General features: G+C 38.0%; 1 pseudogene; it reads left to right on the top strand.

Moving 5' to 3' along the window:
* Window positions 1–271: 271 nt before the first annotated feature.
* On the top strand, window positions 272–4,741 carry LOC127619458 (uncharacterized; annotated as a pseudogene).
* The last annotated feature ends 223 nt before the right edge of the window (window positions 4,742–4,964 follow it).

Genomic DNA, 4,964 nt, shown 5'->3' with positions numbered 1-4,964 from the left:
CACAAAATACATTTTACATAAACAGTGGTTGTGCCTCTATATACAGTAGATATACTATAGCTCACTGCTTTCTTTATTCTGAAGAATATGATGAAATAAACATGGATATTGCTATACAGTATGAGCACTTAGCAGTTTTGGGAGTAATCCAGGTACAAAGAAATTAGTTACTGTATTGTACTGTACTGTATACTGTTAGTTAATTAGCTACTGTAATCTACCTTTCAGCCCTGTTTCTTGGCCGGCCCACCGTTTGCAAATGGCTAGTCTAATGGCTAGAACAGATGGCATGAGCCCCACAGAGCCCCCCACTAAACATCGAGACAGTCTGGGATTACTTGAAGAGACAGCGGCCTCAACATACTTCCAGAGAAGTTCTTAATGGTTCTTCGTTCAGGGATAAAAAGACGTTTTAAACAGCTGAGCAACAGTATACAGTTTGGGAACATTCAGACACCATCACACTGCCGTGGGGGGCGTTTATAAGTACATTTACATTTATGCATTTGGCAGACGCTTTTATCTAAAGCAACTTACAGTGCAATTATTACAGGGACAATCCCCCCGGAACAACCTGGAGTTAAGTGCCTTGCTCACAATGGTGGTGGCCGTGGGATTAGAACCTGAGACCTTCTGATTAACAGCCCTGTGCATTAGCCACTACACCATCACCACACCGAAGATGTTACATGACTGTGTGTTCCTTGCCACAGTCACCTTTAGCCAGCTCACTGAGGGTCTAAATACAAATATGATTTACTTATGTATTTATTTTATTATTTATTTTAAGGTGCAATTTACAATCATGTTTTTTGTTAAACCGCACTATTATGACTCTTAGACATTACTTTATTTCAGCTTCTTTTTCTGTTAAAGCATAATTTTCTGTAAAGCTGCTTTGAAATTACGTGTGTTTTGAAAAGCGCTACACAAATAAAAATGACTTGACTTACACGCCAGTTCTTGCTGACTGATTTTGACTGATTTTGACTGACTGAACAACATAAACAGAATGAGTTGTTGGCGTCAAGGTAGGTCTCCAGGTCACACAAACCTTGACGTGGACAAATGGCAGTAAGTAGTTGTTTAGCAGTCGGTTAGAAGTTTTCCAAAAAGTTTGCCCAGGTGAGCTGTTACGAACCACCGAAATAAATGCAAAAACACCTTATTTTTTGCCAGATTTAGTTCTGAATGACATCACACCTGTTCATTCTTTGATTTCGAATGAAGTATATTTGGCCTAAAGATTTCCAAGAAGCTTGTAACATCCCATCTGCCAACAACAAAGTAAAACTTAGTCCAGGTGTTCCACAGAGAATTGGTGCTGTTGCGAAGGCAAAGTTGGTCACACCAAATATTGATTTAGCTATTTGTTATGTTTACTGGACTTAGTATGACGTTAATTGTAAATGAAAACTATATATGGCATTACCTTTTGAAGACATCACAAGTGCCTTAAATGTTTGCACAGTACTGTATTAATTGCAACTATATTTCTGTTAAGTTTGACCAGAAATAAATAGAAATCTTTGGTTTCAAAAGACTCAAGTGAAAGTGAAAGTGAAAGTAGAGATTTTAAATATTGATCTATTCTCACCCACACCTATTATATCCATATAGGAAGACATAGATTTAACCACTGGAGTCTTATGGATTATGATGCCTTTATGTGATTTCTGGAGCTTGAGAGGTCTTGTCACCATTCACTTGCATTGTATGGAACTACAGAGCTGAGATTTTCTTCTTAAAATCTATGTTTGTGTTCAGAAGAAAGTCATACATATCTGGTATGGCATGAGGGAGCATAAATTATGAGAGAATTGTAATTTTTGGGTGAACTATCCCATTAATACAGCATCCAAAAGTGTCATATTGGAAGTCAAAGTGGCTTCCAATCGCTTTGATAAACAGACCAAAATTTGCATTGTTTTTCAATCTTATAAAATAATTTGTGTAAACAGTGCTGAATCCCATATGAACTATCCCTTTAAGATAAAAGAATGTCTGTTGCAGTTATATAAATCTGTATAAACTATATATACTATATGCATTGCAGATATAAATATGGCATCTATTTTAATGGAACTACAACACCACCTGAAGGAGAAACTGACTTTACAGTATGTGTTGGAATTAAAGAAGCAGTCGGATGATGATAAAACCTCACATGGTTTAAAATCGTTACTGTAGCTTATTCTCAGAAATATAATGATGGTCAATTCTAATGACATCTAATGATTTTTACAATGATCAGGACAAAATAAACACCCTTGATTTGATCACAGCTCTGTTATACCGCTGTTCCAATCCTTTCCTCCAACAAGAAATGGCTCTAAAAATGTCAATGTGTCAGTTCTCTGTGCTTTTGCTGCTGCCAAACTGTGACACCAAGAAGTGTACATTGATGCTTTGGGCCTTGAGGGACATAACAAAGCAATTTAGATCCCAGAACAATTTAGAGGAGAACTAACTGACATGCCACTGATCTCTTTTGTCAGATTAGGAAAAAGCAACTTGTCCAAGTCTGAGTTTTCGAACCAACTCCTCAGCATCAATCAGCAGAATCATGAAACTTTTTTGCACAAGAAATTGGCAAATGGGGAAGCGGATCTCTAACTTTATTGTTGAAATCAGCTGGTAGCTCCCAAGTAGAAAGAGAAATGTTGACATCTTCAAAGAGCCTGGAGCTGTAGCTAATTTCCGCAGGGATATTTCCGCATTTGAAGTACAATTCGCCTTCTTGAGCCAAATGTCCTCTGCAGTGTTTCTGTTCTGTGATGACTTGGACTCAAACAAGACATTTCTGAAGTCCCTGCAACTCGAAAATTGGTTCTGATTTGTTCCACAAATGGTGGAACATCAAGAGACAGTTTAAGACAAAGTCTGGCACAAATAAAGTTCAAAACAGACTCAGTGATCCTCAAGGATGGGAGCATGAATGAAGCCTAATTTGTTGTTAAACTACAGAAGGTTGTTGGTTAAATACTTACAGATTCTACAAAAGTCAGCATTGAAAAGATGTCAAAGATTGTGCCAGACCTGAGTCAAATTGAATGAGGAAATTGAGGATTGAGGAAAATGAGGAATTGTGTTGATGAAAACAATACCACTTGTCGAAATACAAAGGAAAAGGTAGACTGGATCACAAAAGGGAACTGCCTTTGCAAAGAAAACTGTGGAAGGAACTGTCCAAGCTGGAGAAAAAGATGTTCTGACTTAAAAAGGCATACTTTGTTTTCAAGTTTTCAAGGTGACAAAAGTCCCAGCACAGGAATTTGTGAAATTTGAAGAGTGGATCCAAAGTCTTTGGAAGGTCGTGAAATTTGAGAACTTTATTTTGAGTTTTCGCAACAGCCTCATCGCCAAAGCATACTCAAAACATTGTGCAGAGTTTAACACATAGGAATGGACATTCAAGAAGCACATGATTGCCTGGTACACAAGATCTGAAACTAAACTTACCAACACGAGTGCAGTGTCGGTCCAGTCAATGGATGCACTTGACATCGGTGTCATATTAGCTGATTTGAAAAATGAAGCTGCTGATGAGTTGGACAAAAAGGAGACAGTACTTTTTGATGCAGAAGGGAATTGCAGAAGTGCAACACATTGGGCAAAAACCGAGGGAAACCATGAAAGGAAAAGTGCTCAATTTGGTTGATGTCTGCAGGAATAAAATGTGCAAACTCACCTAAAGTGAACTAAATTATGAATTTGAGAAGACGTGGGACGATGTAGTGAAGGAAACTTACAGACTTTTGCGCAATTACTTGGAAATGAAAGGTGAAGTGGTACGTGAGATGCTCTCAAATAGCATCCAGTTAGATCAACGTGGCATAGGACCCTTTTTGCCAAAGGAGACCGAGACTATACTGCAAAATTTGCAAAATATTGTCTGCCTGATCAGAGGAATAGAAGAAATAAGTTAATACAATTGATATGTGAAAAAATTATAAACAGAAGCAAAGAGTTCATTGCAATTAAAACAAAAGCAAAATCCTACTACAGCAACGTTGACATACACAAGGTCTTGTGCATCATTGACAAGGATCTGGAATTCTATGACAATCTACAGATAAGCTCTGAAAATGAAGCATCTGTAAAGATAGATATTTGTGCCGATGAGGTGAGAGCAATCCAACAAAAGCACGATAATTACACACAGAGTAATGACCCTTGGAAATCTCTTGAAAACTACAAGCTGGAATGGCTTGCTGACCTTATAGAGCTCTACTACCAACGAGACCAATGTCAGAACAAGGCAGAGATCTGTGTAAAGCAATGCCTCACACCTTAATGTTGTTAAGCCTTGATTACAACACACAATAATTTTTCCAGTTTTCACTTTTAAAAGAGCTGCTTTGGGAAGATGATTTCAGTAACATTTTTGAGTACATAGACACCTATGAGAAGTTTGACCCTGTGGATTTCAGAGGAGATCATTGAACATTTCTCAAAAGAAGGTCGCTGTCTGAGCTTAGAGATGAAGCATTTGAAAATAGTCACCAAGAAACTCAATGAAGCTGTTGAACGCGCACAGACAGTGGCAAACAGTTGGGAAGGCAGTGGAGAGGATGCAAACATTTGCAGTTTTGTGACCAATGTTTTCAAAAGTCTAAACAGAGCGTTGGTCATACCAACTGACGCCCTCAATGCAACTCTGGTTCTGAACAACTCTAACCCTGAATCTTCCAATGAACATGCCCGAGGTAGAACTCTTCAACAGATTGTTTGGCTGTGAGAAAAGTTATCCATTAAAAGGATAAAAGACATACTGAGCATTTTGCATCTGTCCATCAACCACAAGATATATATGGATTGATAATGAAAATCTAATTCCTGACATGTGCTCATCTCTTGTTGCTAGTGAATGGGATTTCTGCTGTAAAGACACTAAGGAATACAGAAACACAGAAGCAAATGTACCTGGTAGTTGGTCTGGCTTTAAAGATACATTCACATTG

Source organism: Xyrauchen texanus, chromosome 26 (assembly GCF_025860055.1).
Source record: "Xyrauchen texanus isolate HMW12.3.18 chromosome 26, RBS_HiC_50CHRs, whole genome shotgun sequence".
In the NCBI taxonomy this organism is placed as follows: Eukaryota; Metazoa; Chordata; class Actinopteri; order Cypriniformes; family Catostomidae; genus Xyrauchen; species Xyrauchen texanus.
This window is presented reverse-complemented; position numbering and strand designations above follow the sequence as displayed.